This window comes from Sycon ciliatum, chromosome 11 (assembly GCF_964019385.1).
Source record: "Sycon ciliatum chromosome 11, ocSycCili1.1, whole genome shotgun sequence".
Lineage (NCBI taxonomy): Eukaryota > Metazoa > Porifera > Calcarea > Leucosolenida > Sycettidae > Sycon > Sycon ciliatum.
In genome coordinates, this window is record NC_088653.1 from 6557929 (window position 1) to 6570031 (window position 12103).

General features: G+C 43.6%; 1 protein-coding gene and 1 long non-coding RNA gene across 2 annotated transcripts in view; one reads left to right on the forward strand and one right to left on the reverse strand.

The window, feature by feature from the left end:
• The first annotated feature begins 336 nt into the window (after positions 1-336).
• LOC135827375 (uncharacterized) lies at positions 337-2290 on the forward strand. The gene is made up of 2 exons (XR_010555415.1): positions 337-1042; positions 1962-2290. It is a non-coding gene; the product is annotated as an uncharacterized LOC135827375 (long non-coding RNA).
• Positions 2291-10265: 7975 nt separating this feature from the next.
• Positions 10266-12103, reverse strand: part of LOC135827278 (uncharacterized) — an 86996-nt gene continuing 85158 nt past the window's right edge. Inside the window, exon 13 of the mRNA XM_065339807.1 lies at positions 10266-11884. The gene's annotated coding sequence lies outside the window, so the exon portion shown is untranslated. The remainder of the gene's footprint in view (positions 11885-12103) is intronic.

Below are 12103 nucleotides of genomic sequence, written 5' to 3' on the forward strand. Positions count from 1 at the left end.
CATCGCGAGTCAAATCGAGACTTCAAAGAAAGTAGATGGAAATGAAGATTTGAAAAGCATACTTGAGAATCACTAGAAAACACTCAAAAACAATGCAGGGAGTGCTGCGATAAAGAAAGTCCGATCTGCGTTTGCGCAATTTGGTTTTGACTACCCCCCCCCCCCCTCCCCCCCCCCCTGGTTTGCGTCTGCGTCTGCGGCTGTGCGTCTGGAAACCAACGCGCTCGCGATAACGTCACGTGATGGCATTTCCTAAAAAAAAAACCCAAGAAAACGCGGACGCAAACGCGACTTTTGAATGCAGTGTGATAAGGGCCTAACTTAAAGGGGAACTCCACGAAAAAATGAAACTTTGATAGCCTGTAGAGTTTCGGGCGCTGAGTCGAATGGTCTTGGTCCGAAGTCTCTACGACGAAGCGTTCTTGAGATATTTCACTTTGAAATTGCAAAAACGGGGGCCGCGCCCTGACGTCATGCGGCCATTTGGTTACATCATCACGGGCTGCCTACGTCATTGTGGCAAAGTCGTTTCTCTTCGCCAGTCTACAAGCACTAATTTTAGTTGGTATTTCAAGGGAAGATGGGCGATTCCGAACAATCCTCTGTCCCCAGCAATGAAGGCAGCGATGCTGAGGCCAGTGAGGACGACCAACAGCCCACCGCCGCGTATGGTTGGGGCAGGGAGCCCAGATACTCTGCTGAGGAGCTGCCATCGCGTGTAACAAATGTGGAGGAAGAAGATGCGTCAGCAGCTGCGTCCGACAGAAGACGAGTAGCTTGGCCACCAGAATCTCGATTCGTTTGGGACTCCGACTGGTGCGAGCGTGGACAAAAGTGTATAGCCATGCCCAGCCCGCGGGAATGATTTTGCTGGTAGGATGCTGCCGTCGCTGTCGACAAGACGGCCCAAGGTTTCTTGCGTAGCGGACCTCGCAGATTACGAGATCGTATCCTTGCATTAGGCTGTGCTCATCACTGCTCTTCGAGGTTATCTCGACATGCAGAAGCCGCCAATGCCAGTGACAGAAGAGTCTGACATTAGGTAAGCCTCAATTAGTTTGCCTTGACTTGTCTTGTGAGGATCGCGTATCAGCATGATACACTTTTTCTTATTTTTTGGGGGAAATTTATTGTTGTCAGGCGCACTACAGTAGGCGTCGCACAAGAAAGACATTGTACTGGTAGTTATCACAAGTTTCATGCATGACACAAGCAAATTTCTCTTTGCTCCGAGTATGTCTTGACTTATCTTGTGAGGATCGATGCGCGTAATGTTTTGTGTGTAACTAATTATTGTTGTCAGGCATAGCACGAACAACGTTGTTCTGTACTATAGACCGTGCTATCACAAGTTTTCATGCATGACTCACATTTGTCTTTGTCATTTTCCCTTGGATTGGTACAAGATCTACAAAGTATGGTAGGTAGTGTTCTGTTGGTGAAGAGAGCACTGCACACAGTTTATGAGCACTATGGGTGCATTAATTTTGATCACACCCGAACCCATACTTTATCGTTTCAAGCGATAGACTTTGTCAATAAACTCGTTTTCTAGTATACCATGGCATGCAACGTACAAGCGTGGGGTCAAGAAAGCGTACACCAAAATAATGCACAAATTCTGGCAGGAGAGTAAGAAATCTGTACTTTCTGACCAAGACATCTCTGTACTAGTAGGTAATCGAACGCGTCCTAATCAGTATTCATCCCCCAGATCATTGGAATTCAATTTGAAATCAGCAATTATGGTAAATTCTACAAGACCCTCCATCTTTGTACCAGTGGACACTAAATTAGTATGGCGCGCGCACTGAAAGTGCAGGTAGGTACCGGTAGGTGCAATACAGCGCATATGTAGAGTAAATGAGTATTTGACTATAATAATTATTACGGTACAGCAATGTGGTATGTGTACAAGCACTCATCATACACATTCCATATGACATTCTGTGTTTGTGTAGATCTCTACGCTATGCGGCACACAGGCAGTACACACTATGTACACAGCAAATTGGGCAAGCACGTTCGTTGTCGTCTTCCAGCCTGCGTTGTGAATACCATCAGGCAAAGATATCCAAATCCTGCACCACCTCAGCCTTCTCAGGAGGCTTCCACCTGGAATTTGGCAGGGAAACACGCTTCTCCAAGGCAGGAACATGGAGGTTGCCATTTGCAACCGCTACCACCTCACACATGAGCTTGTCAACATACTCATAGCTCTTTCTGTCGTATAATTTTCTATTTGGCCACAGTCTTCTTTATGCTTTGAGAACTGGACTTTATACCTTCCTATCGCGGTCTTTTTGGTTGTGCTGTGGCGACGGTTGACATTGACGTCGTCAAGAGCTGCGAGATGTGCGTGTCCAATCATCCCCAGAATTGAGAAACGAATGCGTTTGAGAATGTAGTTTGGCATGACACTGTGATATACCTGCATGGCAAAAAGAATGTGGAGAAAACACACTTGCTTAGACAATATACTGCTGTATGAGAAAATGGAAACTTCACCGTACAGGACGACTCTTGTTCTCAATTGCATTGTTCGTTTCATTCCCTGTGTTGCCCATAAGAGACGGGAGCAAAAATGTTGCAGCAGATGTTTGTTGTCTTCTGGCGTGGAGTGGCGGCGTCATTAGATGTACACATAGTCATTTCACTAAGTATACCACTACTACAGCATATGTACTATCCTTAGGCTAGCGTGCGTGCGAGTGAGTTTGAGTATGTGGGTGCGTATGTGTGTGTGTGTTGTTGTGTTTGTGTGTGTGCACGCACACGCACGCGCGCGCATGTGGGTGATGGTGTGAGTGCATGTGTATAATATGTGTAGTTCCCACTGTATTCCTTGCACAATAGGTCTTCACTTACTTTTCTTTCGCATACAACCAGAACCCATTCCTTGTTCGAAATTAGATTTTTTTTGGCCTGGTGATCCCGCAAGCGTGGAACTCGGAGTGTAATATATTTTTGTTTCACTTTACTTGCACTATTCCAAGGCTGTCCAGACTTCTAACAACTGCTCTGAGTGATATGGTATTCATGCAACCATGCCTAGAAGTAGGGTAGCTGTTATAAATAGAGACATATCCACGCAATCAACTTACACTGGTTCAGTTTGGCAGGATTGGTGAGACAGTTCGTCGCGCATGCTGCCTGCACATCGCAAGCAAACAGTTCTGTAACCTTCGTACTTGCTGGGGGTCTGTCTGTTTGCGTCCCAGTTGATGACAGATGTGCACAGTTTGAGTACTGGTATGCGCAAAGTTACTGGGGTAATATCGTTCATCAGCTAGCTGCAGTCGGAGTTGATGGGGTGATGTACTCTTCTGATCCTGATGGGACGTATCTCGCCCTGCTTTCTCAGTTGCAGCTTGTTGAGTTCGCTTTGCTGGAGGCTCACGGTTCGGAGGGCACTGGTACACTGATGAGGGCTTTCCTGGACGGCGTACTCGTCAAAACTCAGCTCTCAAGTCCCTCTGGATCATAAATGCAGCGAGCAAACATAGCTCGTGCTGCGAAAATAGGCTTGAAATTTTCACGACGCATTGCAACATCTCGGCGCTTTGCCAGGTCTCCATCCTTTGGGAATTTGAGAAAACTAACCCCAGGAGGATGATGTGATACTGGCACAGGTAAAACTGGAGTTTAGGTACTTGTGTATCTACTGAAAAAGGATGAGCTACTTCTGGACAGCCCGGCATCGGCTGGCCTGTCAAACTGCACGGATAAGCCCTGTGACCATTGATTTGACTGTCTCGGCCAGCACATTATGGTACGGTATCTGTGCACCGTATGTGCCGGATACGGTGTGGATATGGAGATTACATGTTAGCCATCTGGCTGGTTTTAGCGGTCATTGTTTTCGCCAGGTTTGCTTTGAATTTTTGGCATTTTATATGATTTTTTCGGTTAGATAGATTTCGGTAGATCTTCCAGGTTTCGTGATATTTTCGAAACTTTACTTCAAAATTGATGGATTTTTTTCTGTAAAAATTCCCGATATTTTGCTTAGAGAATTACCGGCAAACTTTGCCTACAAGTCATGATTCAGGCTGTTTTCCCTAGGAAAGGTAGCGAGTATTTTGAAGTACACTGTAAACTAAGTACTTGGGCTATTTTGAAGTATTTTCTATTCTTCTTTCGATTACAATGATTCTTGCTTTTAGTTGCACTAAGTTTTAGATTGCTCAGGAGAACAAGCGAAGAAAAGACTTTGTGACTTGGTTTTCCCATTCTTCATCAATCTCAAAGTAACCCCAAATCTATTAAAAGCAAAGATCATGCTCTTCCCGCGACGGCCGGAATTCCCAACTAACTTCCCGCGGCCAATCGCCGGATATTTGACAAAAAGGATGTCCATCCATTCCCGTGGGAACTCATGCACCAGCACACCCAAAACAGAACACCTCTTCTACAAAATTTATTTTAACATTTTGGGAAAGCGGAACTGAAAATAGATGTGGTCACTGGTCAAGCGGATGGCACAGGGTATGATTGTCGAATGCAATGCACCATGCATTCGAAGTACCGATCCTGGTGCTCCTTGAACCGCTCACGCCACATAAATTCCACCAAGTATGTGGGAAATAAGGTGTCAGATGTTCCGAACATGCGTTTCAGCTGCCGCTTTGCTCTCATCCACATATTCTCCACGTTGTTGGTATGGACATCGCGGTCATTGGGGTTCACGAAGTTAGCTTCATGAATCACAACATCATGTTGAAAGATGCCCCCATGTATCGTCGAGAGATTGGCATATGCGGCCCATCCATCCGACATGATGCGTGTCCCGGGGAGGAGCCACTGAGCTATTAGGGCAGTCAGTGTTGCTGCCGTGCGATCCGGAACAACTTGCATGATGCAAGTTCCGGTGTCCCTTTCGATTGCACCAAAGACCCAGTGGCCATCTCTCCATTGACCGCGATGGTACTTCCGGTGAAAGTATTTCGACTCGTCAATTTCCACCACCCGAGGCTTGCCTTCATCATCGAAGCCTCCGAGATGGTATGGGTTATTGGTGAGGTACTCACCTGCCACGTCTCGAAGAAAATTATACCAATCAAGGAGTGGCTTCTCCGTCACCTTGTAACACCTTGTAATTTCCTTCTGCGGCTCTTGCTTGGCCCAGAAGACGATGATCTTCATCAATAAATCAAGAGGCAAATGGCTCCGTTGGAAGAATGAGCCAACACGAACGCTCTTGACGTAGCTGTCACGTTGGCATCGCCAACGATATCCATCAATGCCTCCGTTATACACTGAAAAGGTACAGCGTTGATTGCACGTTGGACACACATGAACGTTAGCAATCAAGCCATAACGTGCCACTAGCTCGATTCCACGCCCCTGACAGAACTCGATGATGATGGTGTCAAGGAATACTATCCCCTCGAGCATACCGTTGTAATCCAATACTTCCTCAGGTGGAATAATAAATTTACGGGGAGCGGCCATTTTCAATACTGAAGGGAACGTTGAAGTGTTTCAGTTTTGCGGTTAATCAAGAGAAACGAATGAGAAACAATTGAAACTGCTCAGAGTCAATGCAAGTTGCACAGGCTGTTGGGGCCGACAATCGTTCTTATAAGGAGCTGAAGAACCCCTCGGAATCATGGAATCTCCATATCCGTTACGTACATGTACATGATTGTATACATGTACAAGGTGTTAGATACATATCTAAACCTTGTTCTAGTTTACACATGTTGAATTATTGTTGTATTGTTATTGTTGTTGCTTTGTTTGTTTCACTCTGTTAAACAACATGACTGTACATGTATACGGTATGGATATGGAGATTCCATGAGACAGGCCAGAGAGTCGTAAAATACCGGGTATTTTACGACTCCCTTAATCAGGCCGCAGGGTTTTCCTCATACGGTGCATAGTAGGCCTCGCCCAAATATGCTAAAAAAAAGAGCATATTATGCTCGTCGCATATCAGGGAAAACGTCCATAATATGCCAAAGGCTTAGCAAGATATACAAAAAGATATGCCAAAATATGCCAAAATATGCTCGACATAAGCAGAAAGTGTAGATCATTTCAGTAAAATTACAACCTTGGAATATTCATTGGCTTCACGGCTATCATGCTTATGGTGCAAATCAAAACACATGCGGAATAGTATGGCTGGGGTGTGTCCCCAGCAACCGTAATGATAGTGTTCATCCATGGGTGAATGTAGCAAACGCCTCAACCATTCCAAATTCATTCATAAAAGGCATTTCTGAACGCATTTTGTCCATAATATGAATGACTTTTCCTCATTTTCTTCAGAATATTTGAATTATATGCTGGCTTCATTCCAATATTCCCTTTGTCGCTCAATATGCCATATATGAACTGTGTCACAAAATATGCGGAAATATGCGCAAGCATATTTGGTCGAGGACTTGTGCATAGCCATACGTCATGTATTCTAGCAATTCAAAAATATCCAGCAAATTTATTTTGGAGGAAAATCTCTGTGCATGTAACCATGCATCGGGTAACCACTTGACCACTTCCGGCGAATATATATTATATAAATTGTTATACACACTAGTCAGAACAACAGATGGCTTGATCAGTCACTGGCATGAAACTTTAAGTTGTGACTGACCACCCATCTGTTGTTCTGACTAGTGTGTCACGGCTCTACCTTCCCGGTATCGAGCTCTCTTGGATTTCCGCTGGAATTCACAACAGTATAATTTTTATATATATAAATATTTATTACAACATCTCAAGACTCGGTGGAAACACCGGCCAATGTTAAGAGTGGGTGATTGCCAACCAAGGCGATAAATAAAAATAAGGGGAGGGAAAAAGAAAGAGTAGCAAAATGAACAGGAACAACAACTCCGTAAAGAAAGATAATGTCAAATAAAAACAGTGAAAAACACAGAGACGCAAAGGACATGTGGATAATGAGCGAACACGACTTTATAAACATGAAATTCACATTCAAATTCAAATTTGGAAATAAATCCGAAAAAAAACATATAAAATGCCAAAATTCAGAGTAAACCAGGCGAAAATAACGGCCGTTAAATCCAGCCAGATGGCTCCGGCGTACATGTATGGAATCTCCATATCCACACCGTATCCGGCACATACGGTGCACAGATACCGTACCACATAGAGTGCTGGTCGAGACAGTCAAATCAATGGTCACAGGGCTTATCCGTGCAGTTTGACAGGCCAGCCGATGCCCGGCTGTCCAGAAGTAGCTCATCCTTTTTCAGTAGATACACAAGTACCCAAACTCCAGTTTTACCCTGGCACAATCAACAACACAACAATTTGGCATTGCAGCGGCTCAGGCGACTTGGCAAACTACTTTCTGAAGTGACTTTCGTCCTGAAGAAAGTGAGATTCAAAATCCAAGTATTTTCGCACATTGCCACAATGACGTCACACATACATTGGTATGGGGCGTGGCTAAAATTGAAATATCTCAAGAACGCTTTCTCGTAGAGACTTCGGACCAAGACCATTCGACTCAGCGCCCGAAACTCTACAGGCTATCAAATTTTCATTTTTTCGTGGAGTTCCCCTAGGGGAAGTTAAGGCAAAAATTAAAATTTCACCAGTTGTAGTCTTCGGGGTGAGGGGGGGGGGGGGGGGTGGCAAGGGTGAAGAAAATATTTGAAACATGACAGTTCGACCTACACTCATGTTTGTAACTGAGGTGATGCTGAATATCATTAACCTGGCGATCTACAGTTTATAATCATGGAAGTGGTAAGGAAATTTGCGCTGTGTAGAATTTTGGAAGAAAAATATAAAAAATTTCTATTTTTCTATTTAATAGTGACGGGCGGGTAATATTAATATTTATTATTATTGCGCACACACTCGTGGCCAAGGCCAATCAAGGAGGATGTGAGGGCGATTATAGCCAGCCATGGCAAAAATAAGAAAAATAAGAAAAGGAAGAGAAACTTGTGCAAATCAGAACACCAACAATAAAAGAACAGAATGGGGGAATACATGACAATTCGAAATTTCTCTCAAAGGATTTAAGAGATTTGACTGTAGGAACGTGCAGTTTCTGATCACAAAACTGAAGAGAGGTACCTATGACATTTGGTGACCTGGTAAGCTGCTAAACGCTTGTACAGCACAATAACACTAACTACAGTTGCACTCATTGAAATCCGGCAAGAGGCACAAACCTATCGCTCTAGACCAGTTGCGAAGCATCACTTCATTTGAACATGTACATCTGTACCTCCAGCTGCATACCTATCACTCATAGGCCGCCAATTATGCTTGTACAAAGCCTCTTGTACGGGCGAATAACGTAGCATAGCAAGTGTGATAACTGTTCAATGATGATGTCAGTGCATAACAAGTGTGATAACTGTTCAATGATGATGTCAGTGCATGTAGCAAGTGTGATAACTGCTCAATGATGATGGATCCTTGCTGTACCCTGCTGTACTGGAACTGGTCCTAGTCACACACATCGTGTCATTCAGTCATACATAGAGACGATCTGTTGGCTACTCTCTTGGTCTCCACCCTACGGGAACAGCCAACCTATCTGGACCCGTCCCATAAGCTATCTCCCGGCGCACTCTGGTGCTAACCTTTGAAATATGTCATACATCATTGGTAGGGCTTGGTGTGATGTAAAAGAAAGCCACTTCCTTTCCTACATTGTCGGAATCGGTCTATGCATCAGCATAACATGTACTTCAGTCGTGACCAAAGAAATCACACCCACAAGTCAAAAGTAGCGCCACGTTTGCACTCCAATGACTCCATGCACGTTCCTAAAACTGATCTGAGGGCCGAAGCGGCCGCATGAGGCACTGCTGTCGTCACGCGGGTTGGCCAATTGGATTTCTTTGGCCACGACTGCTCAGTCATCATGTACTAGTGTATAATATTATGGAATGACGGCAAGTAGTTATTTCTGTGATAAACTGTACTCTGTAGTGTGGAAAATGCATGATGCAGTGCAACACCTAAGTACACATGTACTGTACTGTGTAGTGTGTAAAATGCATGGTGCAGTGCAACACCTAAGTACACATGTACTGTACTGTGTAGTGTGTAAAATGCATGGTGCAGTGGAACACCTAAGTACACATGTACTGCACTGTGTAGTGTGTAAAATGCATGGTGCAGTGCAACACCTAAGTACACATGTACTGTACTGTGTAGTGTGTAAAATGCATGGTGCAGTGCAACACCTAAGTACACATGTACTGTACTGTGTAGTGTGTAAAATGCATGATGCAGTGCAACACCTAAGAACACATGTACTGTACTGTGCAGTGTGTAAAATGCATGGTGCAGTGCAACACCTAAGTACACATGTACTGTACTGTGTAGTGTGTAAAATGCATGGTGCAGTGGAACACCTAAGTACACATGTACTGCACTGTGTAGTGTGTAAAATGCATGGTGCAGTGCAACACCTAAGTACACATGTACTGTACTGTACAGTGTGTAAAATGCATGGTGCAGTGCAACACCTAAGTACACATGTACTGTACTGTGTAGTATGTAAAATGCATGGTGCAGTGCAACACCTAAGTACACATGTACTGTACTGTGTAGTACATGTATGTAAAATGCATGGTGCAGTGCAACACCTAAGTACACATGTACTGTACTGTGTAGTGTGTAAAATGCATGGTGCAGTGCAACACCTAAGTACACATGTACTGCACTGTGTAGTGTGTAAAATGCATGGTGCAGTGCAACACCTAAGTACACATGTACTGTACTGTGTAGTGTGTAAAATGCATGGTGCAGTGGAACACCTAAGTACACATGTACTGTACTGTGTAGTGTGTAAAATGCATGGTGCAGTGCAACACCTAAGTACACATGTAATACAATCATCATATAGTTAGTACGGCCTTAAGGATAAGTCCTTGTTACCTGAGATTAGTTACCAGGACAACAGGCACTTCGTAGATAACTACTCTCTCACACATGCAGTCATCTTTAAACAATTATGCTCTATTTCTGATTCCTGTTATCATGAAGTACATAGTCAGCCATCTCTCTGTCCCTACGTCGTTTCTCCTCTGACCAATTTTGTCATTATCAAATGTCAGCCTTCAGCATGTCCCTGCTGTATTTGAGAGCGATGGAAAAGGGGATTTACATAGTGATTAGCTGAACTTTAGTCACCATCAGTGCACACACAGGTGAAAACAGATCAGTAACCAGCTTCACCGCACTCATACATTGCATGAAGCACAACACATTGAGCAGCAAACAGCACACAGGCACACTGTGAAGGTCGGGTCTCGGTATGGATAACAAAAACAAGACTTCGGAATAATAATGATGAAAATAGAGAAAGTGCAGTGCACCGTACACTAACAAGTTGTGTACCGTAATGACGTAATGACGTAATGACGTAATGACGTAATGATCCGGCAAGGCAATTGCAGCAGTGGTACATGGTGTAAACCTTGGCAAAGTGTAAACGCATCATGTTGTGCAATGATAAGGAAAACAAGTGCAAGATCAGTGCAGACACACACACACACACACACACACACATTCTGTGCTGTAATTAAAAAAGAAGGCATGCGAAGTAAATTGCTGTTCCGACAAAGTGTGTTCCTTACAGCCACAGAAAACAAAGTAAGAAAACAGCAGAGCATGAAAATACATTGCCGACTCCAACCATGTAGAATAGCAAGCGAAAGGCAACGGCAGCGAAAACAGCTGGCAACACAACAGCAACGAAAACAGCTGGCAATGAAAAAGCAACAAAAACAGCTGGCAGTGAAAAAGCAACGAAAACAGCAATGAAAACAGTGATGAGCTGCACAAAGACCACACTGTGATCTCACATCATGGATAAAAGTAATGAAGTGCATGATCAGTCCACACACCCTCCCACACACGTATTCTGTGCTGTAGTGATAAGAAAAATGATCCAAGCGAAACAGCAGTGTACACAAACACATCATGTTGTGTAACTGCCACAGAAAACAAATGAAGACATCACTGCACACACACACATGCAATCATATTGCAGGTCGGTAGTGATGTAGGCTAGCAAGGGAATAATAATGACAAAAAGCTCACTGGGGTCTGGAATGATGGGTAAAAAAGAGAGAAACTGTGAGTCACACAAACAAATTCTGTGTTTTAGTGATGAGAAAAATAACAAGCGAAACTGCTGTGCTTTAGTTCACAAACATGATAATTGTGTCATGTAAAAAATAAAAGTAAAAAAAACAAGTGACATACGCACCCATATATAGTTCCATGAGGTAATGATGGAGACTAGCAAGTGAAGCTGCAGTGAAATGCACAAAGCATGATGTGATCAGAAATGATGGATAAAAACGAGTCGAACTGTTCAACATGCAAACAATCATGACAGTGTATTCTGTTCCGTTGTAGTACTAAAAGCAAGCCGAACGGGAACTTCAGGGCAAATACACACATAGACATCATTGATGACGAAGAATAGCAAGTGAAATGGCATAACACACAAGCACTTTGTGCTACAAAAATAGCTAGGCAAATTTTGCAGGCGGCAAGAAGTGCACATGCACAAACAAACACACACACACATACACACACACACACATACACACACCTTCAACATACACATACACTCACAAACACATACATTCATAAAAAAGACTTGAAAAAGACGAGTGAAAGTGTCAGTGAACATAAACGCAAAATCCATAGTTCTCTGTAATACTGAGGTAAACAAGAGAAAGATTGGTGTACAAACATGCAGGACATTATGCAAGTGAAAGAGTAAACAACAAATTGCCATAATGGCCAATTTCTAGCCAGCATGACTACTAATTGATAATGGAAAACATCAGACACTGTTCCGACTCTGGCGTCAGTGACCATGACAACGATGACCTGGTTGGAGAGTGCAGACACCTGTAACCTGTATGTGACAAACAAACAAATACATGATGTACACATCATTTATACACACACACGTACACAAATACATGTACACACACACACACACGTGCACACACACACACACGCACACACGTGCACACACATACACACACCATGTACCATGAATACGCCCGTCGCAAAAGAAGCACAAAAATATGCGAATGCACTGGACGTGCACCCACAGATTTTCCCTAAAAGC